Consider the following 27507-nt stretch of genomic DNA (forward strand, 5'->3'; position numbering starts at 1 on the left):
AGAAAGGTCCACTATGTAACGCCACATGAATTTAGCTTTAGGATGAAATCATTGTATATAATAAAAGGATATTATCAAATTATAGGAGTAACATCTTTTTTTGTGATCAAGAAACTAAACCTAAGACGTAGCACTGAAACTCACATGTGAGTTCTGCACATATGGGTGCTTTCAATTTACTACTGGATATGATATGGCAGAAGAGAAGTAACTTTAACCACCAGCAGATATGAAAGGAAATTCAAGCTGCATGTATGAAGTAGCTAGAACTTTTTGTTCATGACCCCATCCTCCATCCTACACTAGTAGAAAAAGGGTCAAATGTGAGACACATTAGTCCCGGTTTGTAACAGAACCGACACTAATGTGTCCATTAGTGCCGGTTCCAACGGCTAGGCGGGAGGAGCTCTTTAGTACCGGTTCGTGGCGAATCTTTAGCACCGGTTCGTGCCACGAACCGGTACTAAAGAAAGTGGTGGCAGGAGGTTGTCAGAGTGGGGCCCTTCCAGCACCTTTAGTACCGGTTCATGGCACGAACCGGTACTAAAGGTCGTCCTATATAAACCCTTCGTCCACCCGCACTCTGTTCTTCCCCCTTTCCCCTCTCCCTCTCCTCTGTTCTTCCCTTCTTCCTCTCGAGTTCATCACAAAATTTGCCCCAAATTTGTCAAGATTTGCAGGCCCTCATCCATTCAAATGATCACCAAGGTTAGCAACTTTGTCCTTTCATCTCTCATTGCTAGATTAGCTCTTGCATTGGTTTATATAGTGATTAATTGTGGGTTTTAGTAATTTGGGAGGAATTATATGTGGTAGTATTTGATTTATATGCAATTTGAGGTCAAAATAACACTTAGTTTGCATATGTAGGTGTGGTTTACTTAGTGCCTTCTAAATCTCCGTCGTAACCACCGTCGATCGCCCGCACCGTCCCGTCGCCGGCACCACCTTGTGGTGAGCCTCTTGTTCATGAAATTTTATATAAAAAATTGATGTTTGTGTGATTTGGATATATAGTTACTCGTATAATAATTATCTTACCCGTACGTTGTTTGTTATACATAGTGCCATGGTTTTGATATCCGTCCCCGTCGGCCCTCGTCCTTGTTATGATTCGGATGTGGTATATTCTCTTTTAAAACTATTTGTTGCATTTCGTGTTTATGACAAATTATGCCCATCAAGTTGACATAGATATTTTTATCTAGGAGGTATGTGAACCGGAAATTCCAACCGACCCTATTGTCGAGAGGTTAAATTTAGTTGAAAGAGAAAACGAGTACTTGAAAGAAAAATTGAAAAGAATTGAGGGGGAGAAGATGGAATTGGAGTTGCATGTTGCCGATGTCGTCGATGATCACAAGATCAAGATGGAGAAAATGCGCTTGAAGATTAGAAAGATTAGAAAATATGCCATCGATAGTGAGGCTTGGTATCATTATGCTGTTGGATCAATTGTTACCTTAGTTGCGATCTTGATCGCATTTGTTGTTGCATTTAAATGCTTTAGCTAGAGAGTTATTTGTTTGTTGCATTTAAGTGTTGTATGAACTTTATGTATGAACTTGTATTAATTTGGTCTATTCGGTGTTGTGTAATGAAGATGAGCCGGCAATGGATGTACGATGACCGATGCTCTCCCCAGTTCGTTGAGGGCGTGCATACTTTTCTGCTTGCGGCTGAGGCAAACAAGCGGGCGGATGGTTTTATGCCTTGTCCATGTGCTGGCTGTAAGAATGGTCGCAATTACTCTACGTCAAGAACCATTCACGTCCACCTGTTTGAGTCCGGTTTCATGCCCCACTATAATGTTTGGACCAAGCACGGAGAAAGAGGGGTTATGATGGAAGACAATGAAGAAGAAGAGGACGACGACAGCTATCCTGGCCATGGGTTCCCTGAATACGATGATACAACAATGGGGGAAGAAGCTGAGCCGGTAATGCGGGAAGAAGCTGAGCCGGCAATGCGGGAAGAAGCTGAAGAAGAGGCATCAGATGAGCCCGTTGATGATCTAGGTCGGGCCATTGCCGATGCAAAGAGAAACTGCGCAAGTGATTTGGAGAAGAAGAAGTTGCAGCGCATGTTAGAGGATCACAAAAAATTGTTGTACCCGAATTGCGTAGGTGACAAGAAAAAGCTGGGCACCACACTGGAATTGCTGCAATGGAAGGCAGAGAATGGTGTATCTGACAAGGGATTTGGAAAGTTGCTGGTAATGATAAAGGATATGCTTCCAAAGGACAACGAATTGCCCGAGAGTACGTACGAAGCAAAGAAGGTTGTCTGCCCTCTAGGGTTAGAGGTGCAGAAGATACATGCATGCCCTAATGATTGCATCCTCTACCGCGGTGAGTACGAGGATTTGAACGCTTGCCCGGTATGTGGTGCATTGCGCTATAAGATCAGCCGCGATGAGCATGGTGATGTCGAGGGCGAGCGCCCCAGGAAGAAGATTCCTGCCAAGGTGATGTGGTATTCTCCTATAATACCACGGTTGAAACGTTTGTTCCAAAACAAAGAGCATGCCAAGGCGATGCGATGGCACAGAGAAGACCGTAAGAAAGACGGAAAGTTGAGAGTACCCGCTGACGGGTCGCAGTGGAGAAAAATCGAAAGAAAGTACGGGAAGGAGTTTGCAGATGACGCAAGGAGCGTATGGTTTGGTCTAAGCGCAGATGGCATTAATCCTTTTGGGGAGCAGAGCAGCAACCATAGCACCTGGCCTGTGACTCTATGTTTGTATAACCTTCCTCCTTGGTTGTGCATGAAGCGGAAGTTCATTATGATGCCAGTGCTCATCCAAGGCCCTAAGCAACCCGGCAACGACATTGATGTGTACCTAAGGCCATTAGTTGAAGAACTCTTACAACTGTGGAATGGAACAGGTGTACGTGCGTGGGATGAGCACATGGGGGAAGAATTTGACCTAAAGGCGTTGCTGTTCGTGACCATCAATGATTGGCCTGCTCTCAGTAACCTTTCAGGACAGACAAACAAGGGATACCGCGGATGCACGCACTGTTTGGATGATACCGACAGTATATATTTGAATAGTTGTAAGAAGAATGTGTACCTGGGACATCGTCGATTTCTTCCGAGCAGGCATCCCGTAAGAAAGAAAGGCAAGCATTTCAAAGGTGAGGCGGATCACCGGACGAAGCCTCGCCACCGTACTGGTGCTGATGTACATGATATGGTCAAGGATTTGAAGGTGATATTTGGAAAGGGTCCTGGCGGACAACCTGTTCCGAAGGACGCTGACGGACGCGCACCCATGTGGAAGAAGAAATCTATATTTTGGGACCTGCCATATTGGAAAGACCTAGAGGTCCGCTCCGCAATCGACGTGATGCACGTGACGAAGAATCTTTGCGTGACCCTGCTTGGCTTCTTGGGCGTGTATGGGAAGACAAAAGATACACCTGAGGCACGGGAGGACCAGCAACGTATGCACGGAGAAGACGGCATACATCAGGGTCATGCAAGCTACGCTCTTACCAAAGAAGAGAAGGAAATCTTCTTTGAATGCCTGCTCAGTATTAAGGTACCGTCTGGCTTCTCGTCGAATATAAAGGGAATAATAAACATGGCAGAGAAAAAGTTCCAGAACCTAAAGTCTCATGACTGCCACGTGATTATGACGCAACTGCTTCCGGTTGCATTGAGGGGGCTTCTACCGGAAAATGTTCGATTAGCCATTGTGAAGCTATGTGCATTTCTCAATGCAATCTCTCAGAAGGTAATCGATCCAGAAATCATACCAAGGTTACAGAATGATTTGGTGCAATGTCTTGTCAGTTTCGAGTTGGTGTTCCCACCATCCTTCTTCAACATCATGACGCACGTCCTAGTTCACCTATGCGAAGAGATTAACGTTTTGGGTCCTGTATTTCTACACAATATGTTCCCCTTTGAGAGGTTCATGGGAGTCTTAAAGAAATATGTTCATAACCGTGCTAGGCCAGAAGGAAGCATCTCCAAGGGCCATCAAAATGAGGAGGTCATTGAGTTTTGTATTGACTTTATTCCTGACCTTAAGCCGATTGGTGTTCCTGAATCGCGGCATAAGGGCAGACTGGATGGAAAAGGCACGCTAGGAGGGGAACAAATAATATGTATGGACGGACATTCTCTCACTGAAGCACACTACACAGTTCTACAGAATTCCGCCTTGGTGGCTCCGTATATGGATGAACACAAGAATTTGCTACGCTCCAAACACCCGGAGCGGTCTGATGACTGGATTACACGTGAACAAACCAGGAGTTTCGCCAGCTGGTTGCAGACACGTACCATGCATGACACCTCTATTGAAGATGACCTGTACTTGCTGTCCCAGTTACCATCTTCGAATATAATGACTTTCAAAGGGTACGAGATAAATGGTAATACATTTTACACGATCGCCCAAGATAAGAAGAGCACCAACCAAAACAGTGGTGTCCGCTTTGATGCAGAAACCAAGACGGGAAAGGAAACATATTATGGTTATATACAGGACATATGGGAACTTGACTATCGACGTGGTTTAAAGGTCCCTTTGTTTCGGTGCAAATGGGTCAATATGACACGAGGCGGGGTAACGGAAGACCCGCAGTACGGAATGACAACAGTGGATCTCAACAATCTTGCGTATGCAGACGAACCATTCGTCCTAGCCAATGATGTGGCACAGGTTTTCTATGTGAAGGACATGTCTACCAAGCCAAGAAAAAGAAAAGATAAGGAAGCGAATGCATCGTACGATGAGCCAAAGCGGCACATAGTTCTTTCTGGGAAGAGAAACATCGTGGGAGTGGATGACAAGACAGACAAGTCAGAAGATTATGAAAAGTTTGATGAAATTGCTCCATTCACAGTGAATATTGACCCGAGCATCCCGTTAAATGATGAAGATTTTCCATGGTTACGGCGCAAAGGGACACACGCGAAGAAAAAGTTTCACACCCAAAGATCTGGGATGTGATCGGCTTCACTATCATCACTTTCTTCTGTGTTTCACACCCAGAGGGGAATCTCTGTAATAGTTAGGGTAGTTATGTGTTTTGGCATTTGAAACGCGAAGAAATTTTATGTGCAAACAAATTCTTTCATGCCTTTACTGATTTTTAAAGTTAAGTTATTCACAAACTAGTGATTCACACTAATTTCAAATAATTCAAAATTTAAACTATTCAAATTTGAAAACTACGGGCACAAACAGAAAGTTTGTAATTTTTTGTACCTAAAGCAAAAATATTCACAAAGAAACTCTAAATACACAAAAAAACACAAAAATAAATAAAGCAAAAAAATAAAAAAAAAGCCCGCCTACTAGGCCAGAGCGGCCTGCATACGACTAGAAACCCAACCTGTTGTTGGGCCAGGATGCAGGCCCGCAAAGGCCAAGTGGGCCCACAGGGCAGCAAAGAACACGTAGGCCCAGTAGGCCTGCTTTGGAGAGGAGCTTGAGAGAGCGACCACAAGGGGGTTTATAAACCAGTGTGGTCGCCCCTCGGCTAGCGAGGTGGGACTAAACTTGCCGCACCGCACCTGCGCCAGCGCACCCCCTTTAGTACCGGGTCGTGACGAAGGGTAAAATGTGAAGCACAATAGTGCCGGTTGGAATTTCAGCCGGCACTAATGTGTACACTAGTGCCGGTTCGTGGCGGCGATCAATAGCACCGGTTCGTGGCGAACCTTTAGTACCGGTTCATGCCACGAACCGGTACTAAAGAGGCTGTGTCAGCCTCCGGTCAGGCTATGGCCACACCATCACCATTTAGTGCCGGTTCGTACCACGACCGGGTACTAATGAGGTTGTGTCAGGTAAGGCTGGGGTCCCACGAGCACCTTTAGTACCGGTTCATGGATGAACCAGACGTAAGCTGTTTTTTAGTCCCACCTCGCGAAGTGAGAGGGACTAGGAGCGGTTTATAAGCCCTGAGTGCAGAGACGATGAAGAAGAGGCTCAATGCTCACGTTGCTTAGCTTCAAGCCTTCAGAAATACGGTAGACTGCACGGAGCTATGCGCAGTGCAGTTTACACTATTCCGAAAGGCTTGAAGCAAATTAACGAGCATTGCACCTCTTTTTTTTAATAACTTATTACAACTCCGGACTTCTTCTGTTATGGCAAAAACTAATTGCACGTCGACATTTCTTTTTTTTAAGTTATAACTCCAGACTTTGACCATCAAGTTTTGCAGAAAAAAAAATAGCAGAAAAGAAGAAAAACTATAGCTGAAAAGAAAAAAAAACTATATAAAAAAACTACTCAGAAATAAATAGAAGAAAATAAATATAGCAGAAAAGAAAAAACTACTCAGAAAATCACTACAAAATGAACTCTGAAAATGTTGAATTTTGGCAAACTAGATGAAAAACTACTCACAATTAAATAGAAGAAAATAAATATAACAGAAAAGAAAAAACTATACGAAAAACTACGCAAAAATAAATAGAAGAAAATAAAGCAGAAAAGAAAAACACTATAAAAAAATTGGGGCGCTGCCCTGTGGGCCTGATAGGCCACAGGTGTGTAATTACAGGCCTTAAAGGCCCAGCAGACTCACAGGGCAGCGCGCAGAGTTTAGGCCCACAAGCCTACTATATAGAGGAGTTCGAAGTGGTAGCCGCGGCTGGGTTTATAAACCAGTGCGGTTGCCCTTCGCCCGGCGAGGTGGGACTAAACTTTGGGGTAGTAGCGCGAGGCCTTTAGTACCGGTTGGAGCCACCAACCGGTACTAAAGACCACCCTTTAGTACCGGTTGGTGGCTCCAACCGGTACTAAAGGCCTCGTCTTCCCGCCTCTTCGCCTGGCCAAAGTTGGCATTTAGTACTGGTTGGTGGCTCCAACCGGTACTAACGGCCTCTCCTATATATACAACAATTACGAAAATTTCATTCTTCCTTTGTTTCTTCCTCTGTTTCCCCATTGAAACACCGCCCGCGCGCCCCGATCAATCGACGCCGTCGCCGTCGCCGCCCCCGTCCCCGTCGCCGCCCCCGTCCCCGTCGCCGCCCTCGTCTCCGTCGCCGCCCCGGGCCCGTCCCCGTCGCGCCGTCCCCGCGTCGCCGCCCCCGCGTCACGCCCCGGCCCGTCACCGCCCCCGGCTGTCGCCTCGTCGTCGCCGTCGCCCCGCTGTGAGCTCTCCCCCTCTAACCCCTCTCCCTCGCCCCCGGCGGCCACCATGGGCACCGCCCCTCCCCGAGCCCATACACACACACACACAAGCATGATGAACACACACACACACGTACATATGTATGAATTAATGCATGTATATATTAGTATATACGTATTTTGTATGTTTAATTAGTTTATATTATTTAGATTATTATTTTTTCACTATTAGATATGTATGAATGCATGTTAGAAGGATATAATTAGTGTTTAATTAGTATGGAAATTTTTTATATAATGTTGTTTTTCAGTTTTTTAATGGATGTATAGAAGTTGTGTTTTCTGTTTTTAGTGTTAGATGCTTAATTAGTATGAAATAGTATATAGATTTTTGACATATGCAATGATAGCATAATTAGTGTTATATAGAAATGTTAGAAATTTTAGTTATCAAAATCCAATCATTAAAAAAATGTTACTTTTTGTGGGCATATAGCTAGTATTTGTTCTCGACGATGCCCAGCCCATATCCTCGCCGTCGACCCGTCCGCGATGACGTCCGGCTGACCCATGTCCGGGACTGGGCTTCGCCGGGCTGGCACTGGGAGGTGCTGCCTGGAGGGGCGCGCCGCTTGATGAGGAACCCGGCCCCGGGTCCCGTCGTCCACCCTGATCTCGTTTGGTGCCGTTTGTGTGGGCTAGTTTTGGTGCGGAGGGACCCGGCCCCGCCGGAGGTGGTACGTCGCTGTGTCAGGGAGGAGGACGAGCACGTCCATCGCTACATGGTTGCGTTAGAGGGCGGCAGGTTCTCCAATACCTGGCAGTTTCTTCAGGGATCTCACTTCAGCTATGATCCTGTGAGGGTTCCTTCTCTTTTAGTGTCCACCGCCCGCGCCGCAGGAACTGCAAGTGTCCTAGATTCTTCTGTATTATTCGATCTTTAATTAGCTACCTAGCCAGTGATGTACTATTCAATATTATATATTATTCGAGACGATGTATTCGAGATTATATCTATTATTCTAGACGATGTATTCGAGATTATATCTATTATTCGAGACGATGTAATTTGAATACTAAATTGTTTTATATTTCTTTTGGATTAGTTAAATAAAAGCTATGGCAGACAATACCGATAGAGAGAGAGAACAGACCATGTTCGATACGATACGCGGGCCAGATGATGATCAGAATGAAGAAGATTATGACGGCTCCGAATTTCTAAACAACACCGGAGAGGGTGATATGATATTCGATCGCGATGACCGAATTGATGAAGTCATGAACTACGATTATGACGATGACGGAGAACATGTTGATCCTGAAACAACAAAGACCGGCGAGGTATATTTATATAAGCAGGCATCTGGTGATCATCACATGTTTTAAATGACTTGAAGATATATTAACGAATCGATCTTTGTTCTTCTAGCCATCCGGATCGAGCAAATCTTCAGGCAAAAGGACAAAACGAGGCCCGAACAAAAAGTTGAAGGAGGGTGTAAAGTACAATATCGAGGCAGTCAGACCTAATGGCGAACCATTAGCGCCTAAGAAGATTGTGGACAAGTTCGTTCGTCAGTGCGGAGTTCTTGTGAAGGACCAACTCCCGATCAAACTTCAAGAATGGAGAGAGCCAGCAAAGCCACGTCCAGATGTTACTTTTGTCGACAAGAATCAAAAAGATCTGCTTTGGGATACTCTCATGGAACATTTCACCCTACCAGATCATTTCACAAAAGCAGATGTGCAGAAAGTCAAGGACGCTGCTCTTAGGAAGATGGCGGTTGCATTCAAGAACCACAAGAATCGTGAATGGGACAAGTACGTCAAGGGAGGAAGGAAGACTCCAGTATTCGAGGGAACACTAGAGAACCAACGTGCTCATTGGGACGATTTCGTGAAATTCAAGGATTCGGAATTAGCTAAGGAACGGTCGAGAATAAACAAGAAGAATGCCGAAAAAAAGGATAAGTTCCATAAGCTGGGGCCAGGTGGCTATGCGGTGGCAATGCCTAAGTGGGATAAGTCTGAGAAAGAGATGGAGGATGCAGGTGTCACTCCGGTTACTAAGAGCTGGCCCCCCAGGTGCAGGACTTGGTTCTATGCGCATGGGGGGGAGTTGGACCCGAAGACAGGCAATGTTTCGACGAAGGCAAGTCTGAAGGGAGCCGACGATGCGATACTTGTTGCAATAGAAGAGGCACGATCGGGGGTGTTCCATCCCAACAGAGAGAACGACGAGCTTATGCGTGCCCTGAGAAATCCTGAACACCCGGGAAGAACACGAGGCAAGGGCGCTATTCCGTGGTATGAGGGGTTTTCAGACTGGAACACCGACTACAGAACCCGTGCGAGAAAGAAGATTGCGGAGGAGAAGAAGAGGAAGATGGAGTAGGAGCAGAGGAAGCGGGACTATGAATGCCTTCAAGGCCTAGAAGCAAGTCAAGAGGAATTGGCAGTCAAATTCCAGCGGCAGCAGGAGCAGATCGACTCACTTACCCAGCAAAGGGGGTCTCAGCAGCTGCAGCAGCTAGCGAATGATCCAGCATTGGATAGCACCGCCCCATCCATGCCGAGAAGCAGCATGGGTTCCGCCCCAGACGACGCAATGCTGGGTAGATACCCCGTGGATGACATCACGGAGAACACTAACTGCGAGCTACACGTCAAAATGAAGAACATATCCATGAAGGTGGCGGACGCCATTGCTTTTACAAATCCCCCCGAGGCAACCTTCCATTGCAACCCGATTCCAGCGGGCTATGCTCGTGTCTTGGTTGATGAGGTGGTGGACCCACCATATTCGGAGCTACAGCTTGACATTCCTGGAGGTGACGACGAGCGCTTTCTCGGAGAGTCCAAACATCATATCATCCTATGGAAAAAGGATTGCATCATCTTTCGAAGGCCACCGACACCGCGTCAGCCGACTCCTCGTCGAAGTCCGCCACCGAGTTAGCAGACTCCCGCTCCTGCAAGTCCACCAAGTCCGGCAAAGTGTCAGGCCACTCCTCCTCCAAGTCCGGCAAAGTGTTAGGCCACTCCTCCTCCTCCAAGTCCGCCACAGCGTCAGACGTCCACTCCTCCTCCAAGTCCGGCACAACCTCAGGCCACTCCTCCAAGTCCGGCACAGCTTCAGGCCACTCCTCCTCGTCCAACTCAGCCCCTTCAGCCGCCTCCGCCGCCTCAGCAATCGCAGAAGAGACACCCCGCAGCTATGGTGCATAGCGGTACGAGTCGAGGTAGTACAGGAAGTACAGGCGGAGGCAAGCGATATAAATATGGTCCAAGCCTCACGCCTCTTCCGCAGAGGCCTTATGACAAGTCCGAGGAGGAAAACGCAGCCATATCGAAGGCCGAGGTGGAAGCCCATTTTGCACCGAAACCGCCACCGCCGCCAAGGGAGAAAGTGCCTGAGGAAACAATTGACCACTTCATTCGTATGGCTCAACCACCAGCTCCCAAGCCTGTTGACACAGACTATGAGCGCCACATCAGGAAGTTAAATCGAGCACGCCTACGTAAGGAGGCGAGCTCGGGATCGAGCAAACAACAAGCAGCTGTCAAAAATGTGGGAAACCCATTCCCCAGCTGGGAGAACAGGCGGCGCAATCGATCCCCTTGCTTGTTGTGCCAACAACACGTGACAGTACGCGCGCCCAATATTATTGTGGGCAAACAGTTTACGTTCCCGATGTGGGCAATGTGGTAATAACCAAGGACCATATAATGCAAGCTGAAGTTCTCAACATCACTGTTGGACAACTCCTCAAGATCGAGCCCATGCCTGTGCTTAGAGAGGATGAAATAAAACGGAAATATGTCCGGGGCCAACCTTTGGTCGAGCCAGACAAGGTCAAGAACCTCCCAACGAGAATGTATGAATTGCATCAATGGTACATGAACATTACCAAGATTTCAGATCGATTGTCCCTCATGGTGAATGTCAAGGAGGAGCATTACTTCCATGAGAAAGCTCTGTCCGTTGAGTATTCTGAACTATTTCAGTTATACAATCAAGACGCACTCGACAAATCTATCGTCAGTTGCTATTGTCTGTAAGTGATTTCTTTCTGTAATTTAAGTCTCAAGCTAGCTATAGTGATCCTTTTGACCAATCATTACCTGTAATTATCCTCACTATATTCTTTTCTGTGATATTATGCAGGATGAAGATGTATGAAATGAGAAAAGGTGGACGCTTTGGCATTGGGTTCATTGACCCAAACACCGTTAATGAATACACATGGCGAATAAATCCACATCATCAAAAGGACGTAGAGGACAATATGCTAGAGTTCTTGAAGCGCCTCAAATACAATGAAGATATACTACTTCCTTACAACTTCCAGTGAGTCACACTGTCTTGTACTACAAATTCTCTGTTTTTGCCTACTAGCTAGCTACATGTTTTTGCTTACATATGCCCGCTTAATTAAGACATGCAAACGTGTGTGCATGCAAATTTCACTGGATCTTGTGTATCATTAAAGTTGACGCCGGAACAGTTGAAATACCGGACTCACTACTCAAAGAAAATACTGACTATAACATCTTGTTTGGGATAGTCAACAGGTAATTTCAATCATTATTAACTATATATCTCGGCCTATTTAGTTCGTCATTTCATGATATGAACTATTTAATAACCCCTTTATTCATTTTCTTTGTCGGCGGGCAGGGCTTGGGCAAGGTTCATCAGCGTCACAGAAGGCGAATGGAAAATAAAGCTTAAATGGTTTCGTCCCAAGGTAAGTAATTAAGTAGTACTAGCTAGCTAGCTGCCATCTCTTTAATTATCATGCTTGATTAATTATTATCTGATCAAATTCCATTCTCGTAAAGGCCTTGAAGCAGGGCAGGGGACTGATCTGTGTGCATTCTGCGTTTGCGAGAACATTCGCATGATGGCGTCCGAAAGGAGCAGATCTCAAAGACAGGAATGGGTACGCTTGTCAGAACACTATTCACAATTTTTACATCATTATCGATATCTAGTCACACAACTAATACACATGCATATTGATCTCCTTCTTAACAGTTCAGAGAGGTGCGGGAGAAGCTCCTAGAAACGGAGCGCGTAGAAGCACTTCAAGAGGAAATAGCGGGATTTTTGCTCGACCAGATCATAAATCCGAAGGGAGAATACTATTACCCGCTACCGCCCCCATGAAAACCACTTCCAATTGTCATCGTGCTCCGAAGGCACCAATTAGGCTAATGCCACTGGCTCCGAAGGCAACATGCATATGTAGGAGAAATTGTATATAGCTATACATGTGTGTATGTGTGAATTAATTAATATGATGGTTTGTGAGACATTGATGATATATATATGCATAACGTGTACAATGTGTAGTATCGTAAAATACCAGCAAACGAAAAAGAATTAAAATGGAAACACAAAATTAAATGAAAAAGAAATCATAAAACTAAAAAAAAACCAAACCTTACCAACCGGTACTAAAGGGCTCCAGGCCCCCGGAGCTGGCTCGTGCCACGTGGTTACCCTTTAGCACCGGTTTGTGCTGAGCCGGTACTAAAGGAGGGGGGCCTTTAGTGCCCACACTTTAGTGCCGGTTATGGAACCAGCACTAAAGGGCCTTACGAACCGGTGCTATTGCCCGGTTCTGCACTAGTGCTAATGTCTTCACATGATCATTAACCATTCTATATATGTTTGGACCCAGTTCATTCTCCGGTTCAGATTATGGCATGCATATTCTTTTTTATACCAAAATAGCGCAATATGTGCAAATAGCCTAAGGTGATATTGCGAGATAATCTTTTTTTATTAGCGAAGATCCATTGGCATTAAGATGATGTAAGCACTCGCCAATACTCAAGACAGTTGATGTATTCCTTGCTTTACCTTGTACACCTCTTGATGATTAATCATTCCTTAGATGATATCTCGTTGCCGTAACCAAGCGTAATGAACATGTATGAAAAGAAAAGAATAGTAAAAGAAAGCATAGGCAAATGGAAATTGTCACGTGCCTCTTCAGCATTGCATGTGCCAAAATCGCATCACATCAGGTAGAGGCGGCAAGGTCAGGCACATATGTGGATGTGCATGAATATCTCGCGGAAGTAGCAAGCACAACTCCAGCTCTAAAGCGAGGACACCATGGGACAGATGCACCTCATGTGTATGGATGGCGCATATGTGGATGTGCGTGAATATCTCGCGGTGGCAGCAAGCATAGCTCCTGCTCCAAAGCCATGCCACCATGGCACAGTTGCACCTCATGTGCGTGGATGCCACAACTCCAGTGGGAGGGGTTCCTGTGCGGATACAACGATAGGCAAGCTTATAGGGAAGTGGTTATATCATGAATGTGGAGGAGGCAAGTAAAGAGAAATGGATAACAAAGAGGGCGGGAATTACATTGGCAAATCATTGTAGAAATATAACTGGGTAAAGCAAGTAAAAAATAGTTGCAGCTAAAGGTGACGAATATTCTAAAAATTACAAATGAGAGAAACATCCTTACCTTCTCAAGAATTCCAAATTTGATTGATAGCAGACGTCTTACCGCACATCGTCAAGAATCCTAGCAAGTTTGAATCAACAATTTTAAAATAGGAATTATATAATACGATATCAATCACTAAATTATTGAAAATAAAAATGGGAGTACAAAAATGTCAGGGAGATGCCATAGTCCAAGTGCTACCCTTCTGTTGCATGATCTGGGACCAAATTAATTTGCAATTTAGAAAGTCATCAGAGAGAAAAAACGGTTGTGGGATTAGGCACGCATGCTATAGATGCCATGCTTCAAGGAGAGAAGCTAGGAACTGCAAGCGGTGTGTGGTGTCGCCGACAGATTCAGTGATGTTAGCTCTGACACAAAATTCCAATCAACTCTGAATTTGTAGTCAAGGAAACAACTACCGACCACAACATACTACAACTGAAATGCAAGTCCAGGCATAACCAATGAAGTTCTACCCGAGGTGCATTTGAGAGTCTTGAACTTTTTAAAACAAAATTGAGATTTTTGAACTTGTGCATACTACTGTTGTAATGAAACTACACGAAAGTTCAAAAGGTCATACCTTGGGAGTATATAGAGAGGGGGGAATAGATACAATTATAATCTACTACGGTGCCCTGATGAAAAAGAGATGTTTAATTATCAAGTTTGCCAATCATGAAAAAACAACATTCAGATAAGTAAAGCTCACCGTAAAGATTAAGCAGGCCAATGTTGTTGAAAAGATGTTCCATTCCACTTGAACCGGTCGGTTGCGTTCCTGTGTTTGGAATAGACAATTATGTGGAATACAGAACAGTTCCATTTAGATGCTTGGTTAGAGAGACTAAATGGAATGGATTTGATTGAACTCACCTCTTGACACGGGAATGATGAGATTACCTATAACATATATCTTTTTACATTTATAGTTCGAATACATAGTAGGTCATTGAAATATATGCCAAAATCTATCGGATGAACCCGCAATCCATTTTAGAAATTAAACTAATGTTTGGCCATGCAACAAACAAACCGATAACAAACTTGACGGATTGGAGTGCTAAATCAAAATAAAATTCATCCGGTAAATAACCAGAAAAAGAAATTGTAAATATAGTGATTCATTTGTGGGTGACATGCATAGCATAACACGGTTCTGCACACACACAAATCAACTTTTTCACCGGTCGGCAATTGCTTGTGGCTGGACGGATCTTGATCCGCCTACTTGCTGTTGATTGCTGTTGGTCGCCACACGGCCAAGAACTCACGCCAACACTTAGGTGGAGAAGGATGGTAGGTGGAAGAGGAGATGCGACATGGATCATCTGGGATGATGGTGATGCGCGTCCTTGCCGTCGCCAAGCCCAGACCGAGCAGGTTCCCCAGTTGCAGGTACCACCAACAGCTGTCGCTCGCCTCCCAGCTACCGCATCCCCGCCGGTGTCACCTTCCCCCAAGGCCCTGCTGCTAGCCGCCGCCCCAGTCGTGGGTGGCACCAGACGGCGGGAGGATAGACCGAGAGGTTGACGAAGAGAGGAGTGGTGGTGCCGATGAGAAGGGGTCGCGAGTGAGCAATCCCCGGGAAATCGCAGAGGGGAGCCGAGCCCGCGGTCCTGCGCGTGATACGTAATGGGATCCCAGCCGCCGCATTGGACTGTACGTAGGGAAAAGGAAGTCGATGGATTTAGCTGAATCGAGGGAGAGAGATGGTCACAATTCTATACGTTATTTTTCTTTCGGCTTCTGTACGCTGTTTGTGTACGCTGGGGAGCCGGTGGTGGGTCTCTACAGCTGGTAACCGAAGGGTGACATGTCCATTATGTATGTTGGTCAATCTGTGGTGGGTCCCTTATATAAGCTAGTGAAGAAATGCTGATGTGGCAGATTGATGATGTTGATAGCTTGCATGTCAAGAGAAATAGGATAGTGGGGATGAACTATATATTTAGGTATTATAGATATCCTACTAAGACTACAGACATCCAGTCAGCCTGAGATTAGAAAAACGCATGGGTCAGAACAAGTTAGGGTATTAGGCGCAAGCAGACGGCAGCAGCAGAGTCTTCACCACCAGCCGCGGCTGCAGCATGCACTGATTAGAGAATCAACTTCCACATAACCTTAACTCCCGATCCTTCCTATTCCCATCAGATATTCATCGTCACTTGTGCTTGGCGTACTCGTCCTTTTCGTCTCCAACATCCTTCAGCTAGAAAAGCTAGCACACTCAAGTGTTGCCACCGGAGTTCACACAAAAGAGTATTGTTTTTATGGGCTGCAGGGTCGTAGTATGTGGATAGGTGGCTTACACTGTTAGAAATATAAGCAATTTACCGAATGATTTTATTAACAGAAATAGTAGATAAAACATGCCTAGTATAGCAGTGATGAAATAAGCCATGTGATTTGACAAAGAGAAGGTAAACAACATGTTTATATATAAACCGTAACTAAACATCTCTAGAGCAGACAATATAGCAGGTTGCACATATGAGTCTAACATATCTAGGGCAAATACTAGAACCAGGAACTGTAGCAGAACCTCTAACAGAAAGGGGAGAGACACGTACGTGACAGCAGCAGGAGCAGAGGCACTGGACTTGGGGTCGGTGTCCTCCATGTCGTCGAGGAGGTTGTCGATGTCAGGGAAGTAGTCGTCGTCGGGGAAGTAGTCGTCGGAGTCCGGGGCGTCCGTGACGAAGAAGTCAGTAGTCGCGCAGAGCGCCCCCCAAAAACCTTATCACCCTTCTCCCGTACAGGACTCAAAAGGTGCGGTTCCGGAGGCCTACTGTCCCGACCAGCAGTGCACGCCGCAAGCCGGGATGAGGAAGAACGTAACAGCAGCGCAGTGCTCAGGAACTTGTGGTGAGAGGAGGAAGAGATTCTGGTGCGTCTCTTTGAGAGGGGTGACCTCCCTTTTATAGGCGCAAGAGAAGGAGGCGAGAGGCTGCGCCGGGAGCTGAAGGAAACGCGGAAGACGAAACGAACAGGCAGCAGCCGAAGAGGCGCGCCGTTCGGATTCAGTGTCCAGTACAGAAAAAATGTTTCAGCTTTCGAGTGACCTTTCGTATACCCGTAGTGCATGGCAAAAATTTAGACATCGGCTCGGTTCATTCCCGCAACGCGCGGCGCGGCGCGGCGTGACGAGGCGAGCGGCGGAGGAGGAGCGCGCGTGGATGTCCCCCTTGTTCTCATGCTCATACAAGTGGGGAAAGAACCTCCCTTATAAGGAGGTCCAACTCCCACTCAACTAGCAATGTGGGACTAAACATTAGTAGTATCCCTTGCCTTGCACAAATGGGCTAAGTGGGCCTCTAGGATTTATTTAGGAATTTCTGAAATAGTTATTGGGTTGTCCCAAAATAGACTAAATTCCAGCAATCCCCCACCAGATCCCAGAGGCATACAAAATTTGCCTTTGGTTCCAAAATACGGTTTTATATACCGGTAATGCAGTGGAGACTGTTAAGTTGAACTTCCACCTAGAACTCTATACTACACTAGTAAGCAACTTGAACAGTGGACTGGGCCTTGAACTGCAAGTTTTCTGCGAATCTAGCTTCACATAAAGCCTTGACAGATACGTGGCTACCGTGGGTCTTCCCCGCGGGTGGAGCTTATGCGTCATACTCCGAGACCTTTCATGAGTTTACTAAAGAGAACCCTACTCTCATAGATTGCGACGTTTAACAATCAGACTCATATAAGTACGTTCTTCAAAAGATGTTCTGCAGGACAACATCTCTGCTTCAAAGAGCCACTTAGAACACATTAAGATATACATCAACCTGCCATGCAGATTAGGAGAGTATTGCATCTTCATGGAATGGTATTTTTAACAGTAAGGATACTCTCCTCCCAGTTGACCAACAACTTGTCTTCCACATCTAATTCACGGGATCTCTGATCACAAAGAATAGGTTACCACTGTGAACAACTCATATTGTGGGTCTCATACCCATCTCCCTTGATGCATTATCTATCACATTACGTGGTAGACCCTTAGTAAAAGGATCTGCCAGATTTTTAGACGTTTGGATATAATCCAATACAATAACTCCGGAGTTTTTAATTTTTTTGACAGACTTTAACCTTCTCTGAACGTGTCTTGATGACTTCATGTTATCCTTTGAGCTGCTCACTTTAGTGATCACAGTTTGATTGTCACAGTTCATAAGGATACCCGGTACAGGTTTCTCAACTACCGGCAAGTCATTCAAGAGCCGACGAAGCCAATCTGCTTCGACCGTAGTTGTATCTAGTGCTGTGAGTTCTGCTTCCATTGTTGACCTCGTTAAGATGGTCTGCTTGCAAGACTTCCAAGAAACAGCGCCACCTCCATGAGTGAATACATATCCGCTCGTGACATTTATCTCATCAACATCTGAGATCCAGTTTGAGTCACTATACCCTTCAAGCACCTTTGGGCCGGTGTAGTGAATTCCATAATTTGCAGTGCCTTTCAAATAACGCAAAACTCTCTCTAGAGATTTCCAATGCACATCTCCTGGTTTTGAGACAAACCGGCTCAGCTTGCTAATAGCAAAAGAGATGTCAGGTCTTGTAGCACTGGCTAAGTACATAAGCGAGCCAATGATCTGAGAATATTTCAATTGGTCTCTAGCAATTCTCCGATTCTTTCGAAGCAACACACTAGCATCATATGGTGTTGGAGATGGCTTGCAGTCACTGTAGCCAAAGCGACTCAAGATCTTTTCCACATAGTGGGATTGAAGCAATGTAATCCCACCATCATCATCTCTCAACAACTTGATGTTCAGAATGACATCAGCTACTCCTAAATCCTTCTTCTCAAAATAGCGAGATAGGAAATCCTTTACCTCCTTAATAACATCCAGATTTGTTCCGAAAATCAGTATGTCATCAACATACAAGCAAAGCATAACTCCCTCGCCCCCACCATGGCGATAGTACACACATTTGTCAGCTTCGTTCACAACAAAGCCTGCAGCTGTTAAAGTTCTTTCGAACTTCTCATGCCACTGTTTGGGTGCTTGCTTGAGTCCATACAAAGACTTCAGCAAGTTGCACACTTTCCCTTCCTGACCATCTATTACAAACCCATCTGGTTGTTCCATATAAATTTCCTCATCCAACTCTCCATTTAGGAAAGCAGTCTTAACATCCATTTGATGAACGAGAAGACCATGTGAGGCAGCTAGTGAAAGTAGAACTCGAATAATGGTCAGTCGAGCCACAGGTGAGTAAGTATCAAAGAAGTCTTCACCTTCCTTTCGGGTATAACCCTTAGCCACGAGCCGAGCCTTGTACTTTTCGATAGTACCATCAGGCCTAAGCTTCTTCTTGAATACCCATTTGCATCCTATAGGTTTGCACCCATAAGGACGATCAGTTATCTCCCAAGTTTCATTCACCAAGATGGAATCCATCTCGCTACGAACTGCTTCCTTCCAGTAGTCAGCATCTTCAGATGCATAGGCCTCTGAAATAGAACTGGGAGTGTCATCTATGAGATACACAAGAAAATCATCACCAAAGGACTTTGCAGTCCTCTGTCTCTTGCTCCTAATAGGAACTTCATTGTTCTCCTCCACAGGACTTTCAAAGTGTTCCATCAAAATGGCAGGTTCGGTAATTGTAACTGGTTCCTGATTCGATGAACTAGGCATCTCCTGATTAGACGAGGTAGCCATATCCTTCATGGAAAAGATATCTTTAAAGAAAGTTGCATCATTCGACTCCATGATCGTACCGACATTCATGTTAGGTACCTCAGATTTTACAAGCAAGAATCTATAGCCAATGCTATGAAAATCATATCCCAGGAAAACACAATCCACAGTCTTTGGTCCAAGTTTTTGCTTCTTTGAAATTGAAACATTGACTTTCGCCAAACAACCCCATGTTCGCAGATAAGAGAGTTTTAACCTTTTCTTCTCCCATTCCTCGAATGGAGTTATCTCTTTGTTCTTTGTGGGAACTCGATTTAGGACATGACATGTTGTCAATATCGCCTCCCCCTATCATGCCATGGAGAGACCCGATGTGTCTAACATGGCGTTAACCAAATCAGTTAGAGTACGGTTCTTTCTTTCGGCCACCGCATTTGACTGAGGTGAGTAGGAAGGCGTCCTCTCATGGATTATACCATGTTCCGCACAAAAAGCATCAAATTCATTGGAAAAATACTCTCCATCACGGTCAGACCTAAGCCTCTTGATTTTTCGATCAAGTTGGTTTTCCACTTCAGCTTTATAGATCTTGAAAAAGTTCAAAGCCTCATCCTTAGATTTCAGAAGATAACACGGCAGTATCTAGTGGAGTCGTCAATTAACGTCATGAAATATTTCTTTCCATCTTTTGTCAAAACACCATTCATTTCACATAGATCTGAATGTATAAGTTCTAGTGGTGCAAGATTTCTCGTCTCCGCAGTCACGTGAGTCTTACGAGGTTGCTTAGCTTGCACACATACTTGACACTTAGATCCCTTGACAGTGGTGAAACTAGGGATTAAGTTCAACTTCGCTAGTCGCAACATGCAACCAAAGTTAACATGACAAAGACGTGAATGCCATACATTTGATTCACTATTGTTGCAAATATGATTAACAACTTTATTGCAAACGTCTGATAAGGATAAACGAAACAGGCCTCCTGACTCATAGCCTTTACCAACAAAGGTTCCATACTTGAATATTACAAATTTATTTGACTCAAAGACAAGCTTGTAGCCATCTCTACACAGAAGAGATCCGCTAACAAGATTTTTATTGACGGAGGGGACATAATGCATGTTCTTCAGCCGCACGATCTTCCCCGAAGTAAACTTCAGATCGACCGTGCCAACACCATGAACAGAAGAACTTGAACCGTTGCCCATCAGCACGGTTGAAGTCCCTGCGGTCTGATAAGACGAAAACATGGTAATATCACCACATACATGCACATTAGCACTCGTGTCAATCAACCAATCAGGAGAATGACATACTGAGAGAATAGTGGGAAGTATACCATACCCAGCATCCTTCATGTCAATGTCTTCGATGACAACATTAGCGGTCTTGCCGCCTTTCTCAGGATGACGCTTGTCATAGCGATTGGGGCAACTAGGAGCCCAATGATCAGGATCTCCACACACATGACAAGCACCTTTCTTCTTGTCACTCTTCTTCTTGAAGTTCGTGTGTTGTACAGCCTTGTTCTTCCCATCAAACTTTGCTTTACCATCAAGCTTGCCCTTGTTCTTGAACTTGTGGGACTGGAAGTTTTTCTTCTGTACCAGATTGGCACTAGATCCTCCCTCAATACCTTGAGCACGTGTGTCCTTTGCTCTCGCCTTTTCTTCCACATCAAGAGTACCAATGAGATCCGGGACGGAAAACTCATGTCTCTTATGCTTCAGTAAGGTAGCAAAGTTCCTTCACGAAGGAGGAAGCTTAGTGATGATACCCCCGGCAACAAACTTGTCCGGTAGGATACAATTGAAGTGCTCAAGTTCTCTAGCAAATGACTGTATCTCATGAGCCTGCTCAACCATGGAGCGCTCTTCAGTCATCCTGTAATCATAGAATTGCTCCATGATGTACAGCTCAGTGCCGGCATCCGAGACCCCAAACTTGGCCTCGAGTGCGTCTCACATATCTTTTCCATTGTCAATTGACGCATAAGCATCAACTATGTTCTCACCAAGAACACTCAAGAGAGCAGCCTTAAACAAGGTATCCATTTTCTGAAAAGCTTGTGCCTGTTGGGCATCTTGCTCTCCTTCAGGTTTGCCAAGAGTGGCGTCATAGCAACTCATAGTTTGAAACCATAAGACTGCTCTCACGCGCTACCTCTTATAATGGATACCCTCAAACATAGGAGGTCTCATGGAAGCAGCAAAACCATTCGAGGTAAATTGCCTATAATAAGGTTTTTGGATGGGACTGACTATTTAACATCTGACTGATTTCCAATTGGGTTTCAGTCAAATTTCCTGACAAATAAACATATGACACCTGTATGTCCAAACAAGGCCGACAATCGTATGTTTATATGTCCAACAAAACGGATCGGGCTAAATATTCTGACCCGATTCTCACTAAACCAAAATAGAACCGATTCCTGCTCAACTACGCAACTAACAAGGCCCTCCTGAACCACAAAACACCTGCGCCTAACAAAAAGAGAGAAAACAGGAAACAACTGCCCTTCAATTTGCATCCTACGCAAGGACCCAAACTCAACTACCCTAACCCCTCCACAGATCTCCTGTAACACACCACAGCGCAGAACACATCTGGGAGACGCGATGGAAGAGGTGAGCAAGAAGAAAGAACAGAAACAAGTCAGATAGATATGGGAGAGGGGAAAGTACCTGGAGAGAATCAAAAGGGAAGAGCAGCTGCCAATATTTGGGGGAGGACAGAGGAAGATCATCCAAGATATGATCCACATGTCAGAAACTCTCCTACTCCTTTTGCTCACCCTTCTGATGTACAGACACCTTTTACATGAACTTGTCTGTAGAAAACATCAAAGAATCTAGTGAAAAAATGGAATCATCAGCTTCTAACAGATTGAAAAAGCAACACTGAAATTTATTTAGATCAGGGTAAAAACAGCAAACCAACAGGAAACATAGAGTTAAAAAGCATTGTAAATACACACGAAAATAAGGGCATATGGTAAGTACACATGAAAATATGTGCTCCATTACGGTGTAATGAAGCTGCAATTTGCATTGTCAGAAAACTAGGAAATTAGAGATAAAGCATGGACTATGATAAATGTGGGATATTACACTGTAAGGCAACTGAGGATATACAGTGAGAAAATCATAGGAATTCCACTGTAAATACCTACAGTATATATAATGTAAAAAATGAGGTATTTACAGAGCGTAACTCCCTAAAAAAATCTTAGGTATTCCACTGCAATACCTACAAGTTTTACAATGACTATGTAGTAAAACTGGGGGATATTACAGTGAAATCAAATTGAAAAAGCACACTGTGGAATGACAACAATGAAGTAGGCACAAAGACAACAACTCAGAGACATCAGAGAAAATTCACTGAACAAATCAGTGGAAATTGCAGTGCAAACACCAAAGAATGGCAGCGATGAATAACCACAGTAAATTACAGTGCAAACACCAATGATTTACAGTGACTAAGGCCCTGTTCGGCAGCTCTCCAGCTCCGTATAATACGGGAGCGGACGGAGCGCCAGTTTTACAACTCCAGGAAAATGCACTACGGGCCGCTCCGCTCCGGCCGCTCCAGGAGCAGAGCTGCGTAACGGAGGGCTGCCGAACACGGCCTAAAGCTCTAGAATTACACTATACAATATAAGGAATTACTCTGAAAGTAAATTACAGTGAAGGTACACATGAAGTACGGTGCTTCACAAGGAAAATTTACAGTCTAAATACACTTGAATTACTATAAATAAATACAGCAATATACAATCTAGGCACGCAGAAATTAAACAGAAGCAATTCAGGGCATTCTGACAAATTACGGTAAGCTCCTTGGAGGAACATGTACGCACAATGTCACACGAGTCTGCTGTTCATAAGTTACTATTAATCATAAAAGTGTTTGCTGTTCATATTTCTGCTATTATTGACATATAACATTTCAAAATTGCAGATGGGAAGCAAGCAAAGAACAATGACCAAAGGGGATCTACTCACAATGCCACAAGAAGAACTCATTCTAAATGTGAGATAAGCAAATAATGATATCAGAAACTTGAAGAAAAATTATGTGTACATAATAACGAAAAGTTACAATATATTGCAGGAAACATTTTCATTTACTGCCCTGCTACAACCTGACATTATATACAAGGTAAAAGACCTAGTTATCTACATGATGGACCTAGCAAAAGCAAAGCACGACGAAAAGAATAGATTTGTGCAAAAGAGGAGAACTAAAAAATATGTTGAAGCTTGCAGGTACATTCAGGAGATGGGCCTAGGAACACGTGTCAGCAAAGGAAGGAACACGTATCAAGGAATTTCAAGAAAGGTAAGTAAAATAGTTTCTTAATTGGTATGCTTGATTTCAAGAAATGAAGAGAATCGTTCAATGACAGGTGGAGATAAAAGAAGGCGGCAAGAAGAGGAACAGCGACAAGAAGCAGGATGTATCACCAACAACACAAGGCTAGAGCCGAATTTTCAGGAGAGGGACATGGAAGAAGAAGGAAAAGAAAGGAAAATGGAAGGCAAGAAAAGACCAGATGAGATAGAGAAGAAAATGGAAGAAGACATGAAAAACACGAGAATGAACTTTAGGAGACAAAATCCAAAAAGGAATACTTGAGTTGTACTTTGAGGGCAAACATTCTTGCTACCTAAGAGATAGATTTCAGAATGTTTTGCGAAATTTAGAATACATTATGCTTGTTTACAACATGGAACTTGACTATATATTACACAACAAAAGCTAAAATTCTGTTGAGATTTAAATTACCTTTAGTAGACAGTAAAAAATTGTATTATGTGTGAGATTCTCTTAGTAGTTCAGAACTATAAAACAATACTGCAACATTAAGGGAGAAAATAAAATAAATTAGTAGATTCGAAATGAAAAATGTAATAAAACAGTAGCAGAAAGAAACTGAAGTAAACTGCAAGCAAATAAAGAAAAGGACTAGTTACACTTACTATAGGCTGCCAGAATAGTTTATGGTCTTATATAACAAGGAGCAACTGCAAAAATCAGGGAGGAAATACTATAACAATCACAACTAAATTTCAGAGGAAAGCCACTGAAATTTCATGAGATGTGCAAGCAAACAATAAGATACAGAAGGAAAAAAGATTATATATGACCTAAATACAGAACTACAACACTGAAAAACTGTAGTGCAACATTAAAGAGAAGAACAGACTAAAGCCATGCAAGAGCTTAGTATAACAAGGGGGACTAACCACATTCCTTCTTCCAACACATGATAATTTCCTATTCAATGATTTCACCTTCTGAAAAAACAAAAAAAAAATACAAGGGTCAATAGAAACAATCATCATCAAAAACATAATCAACTACTTCAAGAAAACAAAAAAAGCACACACATGATTCAAATAGAACTTGAATAGAGCTTTGACAAAGCCTCCATCATCACTAGAAAGTTCCAGAAAAAAACCAACAAACCCAAATTAAATAAACTGAAAGAGAGAAGAAAGAAGACAATAAAAACTAGAGAAGAAGACAGAAATGACTACCAATGTCATAGCATTAGAACCATCATCCGTGAAGTCATTAGGCACAAATGGATCATTCAAAGAGTCTGCACTCTCAATAGATGATACTAATGGAACGTCCTGGTGAGTGACTTTCCGTATCCTACCCATTAGACTAAAAGGTAAAACAAATCATAAACCAAATGAGAAACATATCCGGGAGCTAGCTCTAAACACATGAATATTGCACAGGAATGTAGCTCAAAAATTGCAGAGGATGAAATAAAATTACAGAGTAATGCAGCTGAAATTTACAGTCAAATTACATTGAAAAAACTGGGGAATTATAGTGTAAGTCTCTGTCAAATTACAGAGTAAATCTGAGGCAAATTCCAGCGTAAATCTCAGTCAAATTACAGTGTAATATCTGGGACATATTACAGTGCAAACATGGGGAATTACAGTGTAAAACTCAGTCAAATTACATAGTAAATCTGAGGCAAATTCCAGTGTAAAGCTCGGTCAAATTATAGTGTAATATCTGGGATTACAGTGCAAATCTCGGGGATTACAGTATAAATCTTGTTCAAATTACATAGTAAATCTGATGCAAATTCTAGTGTAAAGCTCGGTCAAACTATAGTGTAATACGTATCTGGGACATATTACAGTGCAAATCTAGGGGATTACAGTATAAATATTGATCAAATTACAGAGTAAAAGTAGCTGAAATATACACAGAAAATCTAGGGCATATTACAGTGTAAAATCTTGGGAATTACAGTGTAAATCTCGGCTAAATTACTGAGTAAAAGAAGCTAAAATATACAAAGTAAATCTAGGGCATATTAGAGTGTAAATCTCGGGCAAATTACAGTGTAAAAGAAGCTCGAATTTACGGAGAAACTCTGGGGCACATTACATGCATATCTGGGACATTTTACAGTGCATATGACACCACCTACCTGATATTTGCAGACTATATAAGAATGCTACACGGGATACTACACTGCTAAATCTAACACTAAAAATTCAGAACAAATTACAGTCCTACTACACATGGAATTAGAAATTAAATACCCAGGAATTACAATGACAGTGCACAGAGAAAATACACGGGACTACCCCTGGGACTACATGGCTCACTCTGCAAAAATCTCATACATGATTAAGCACTGAAAAAAGCCAAAGCCTAACACGGGGAAACAATTAATACTACCAAAATACAAACAACTACAACAGAAATCAGGGTTGGAGTAGAACTGCCATGAACCAACCAGCTGAAGCAAACACATAGCCTATCTATTTAGCAGAAATCTCCGAACCCTAACCACAAAAGCAACCCTCTTATGACACCTACCACTGCCTACAGCGATGGGTTCAAAACATGGGGACCTAAAACCTGACAACGACACCATAACCCAGTACAACAGACCAGTTCATACATCTACAAAAAGAGTAGAGGGGGAACCAGCGGAATCTACACATACCCCGCAGCAGAACCAACAATTGCATCTACAAGAGCTAACAAAATCCACAACAGCACCAGTAACCTACAGACACCGCAAAACCAAGCAAAAAATAGAGTTAGATCTGGAAGCTACAGGGACAGAAACATGCGAAATATACAGGGGGAGGGGGCAGACGAGAACAACCAACCGGGCAACCGTGAATCAAAAAGAAGTCAAGCTCCAGCAGAGGGGGGTCTCCGGAACGACATGAACACGGCGGAACCGCCTCCTCTTCTCCGTCGCTCTCCCTCTCGCTCGCTCTCTGTCTCTCTACTGGTTAGAACAGTGCCGCCCAAATGAAATGGGGAAGGGAGAGGCGAAGAGAAAATTCAAAGGAAAAAATAAAGAAAACCACACGCACGGGCGACGGGTGACGGGCGGCGGAAACGCGCGCCCGATAAGAAAAGCAGACCCAAAACAACAACTCCGAGCGTGAATCTTAACGTGAGATCGAACGGACACAGATTTGAATGAAAACCAATTGCAAAACAGTCGACTGAAAAATAGCAAAACCGTTTTGGATTGTTGGAAATATGAGCAATTTACCGAATGATTTTATTAACAGAAATAGTAGATAAAACATGGCTAGTATAGCAGTGATGAAATAAGCCATGCGATTTGACAAAGAGAAGGTAAACAGCATGTTCATATATGAACCGTAACTAAACATATCTAGAGCAGACCGTATAGCAGGTTGCATATATGAGTCTAACATATCTAGGGCAAATACTAGAACCAGGAACTGTAGCAGAACCTCTAACAGAAAGGGGAGAGACACGTACGTAACAGCAGCAGGAGCAGAGGCACTGGACTTGGGGTCGGTGTCCTCCATGTCGTCGAGGAGGTTGTCGATGTAGGGGAAGTAGTCGTCCTCGGGGAAGTAGTCGTCGGAGTCCGGGGCGTCCGTGACGAAGAAGTCAGTAGTCGTGCAGAGCGCTCCCCAAAAATCTTATCACCCTTCTCCCGTACAGGACTCAAAAGGTGCGGTTCCGGAGGCCTACTGTCCCGACCAGTGGTGCACGCCGCAAACCGGGATGAGGAAGAACGTAACAGCAGCGCAGTGCTCAGGAACTTGTGGCGAGAGGAGGAAGAGATTCTGGTGCGTCTCTCTGAGAGGAGCGACCTCCCTTTTATAGGCGCAAGAGAAGGAGGCGAGAGGCTGCGCCAGGAGCTGAAGGGAACGCGGGAGACGAAACGAACAGGCAGCAGCCGAAGAGGCGCGCCGTTCGGATT

General features: G+C 44.0%; 1 long non-coding RNA gene across 2 annotated transcripts; it reads right to left on the bottom strand.

Moving 5' to 3' along the window:
* Positions 1–12968: 12968 nt before the first annotated feature.
* LOC123139082 (uncharacterized) lies at positions 12969–26596 on the bottom strand. Of its 2 annotated transcripts, none has more exons than XR_006469434.1 (10): positions 26423–26596; positions 26254–26316; positions 24512–24562; positions 24245–24289; positions 24051–24119; positions 21944–22089; positions 14306–14374; positions 14177–14231; positions 13609–13668; positions 12969–13399 (listed from the first exon to the last, which is right to left on the bottom strand). It is a non-coding gene; the product is annotated as an uncharacterized lncRNA (long non-coding RNA). The 2 variants fall into 2 exon arrangements; XR_006469435.1 differs by having other exon boundaries at positions 26419–26593.
* Positions 26597–27507: the final 911 nt, after the last annotated feature.

The sequence above is a fragment of the Triticum aestivum genome, chromosome 1B (genome assembly GCF_018294505.1).
Source record: "Triticum aestivum cultivar Chinese Spring chromosome 1B, IWGSC CS RefSeq v2.1, whole genome shotgun sequence".
NCBI classification, from domain to species: Eukaryota; Viridiplantae; Streptophyta; class Magnoliopsida; order Poales; family Poaceae; genus Triticum; species Triticum aestivum.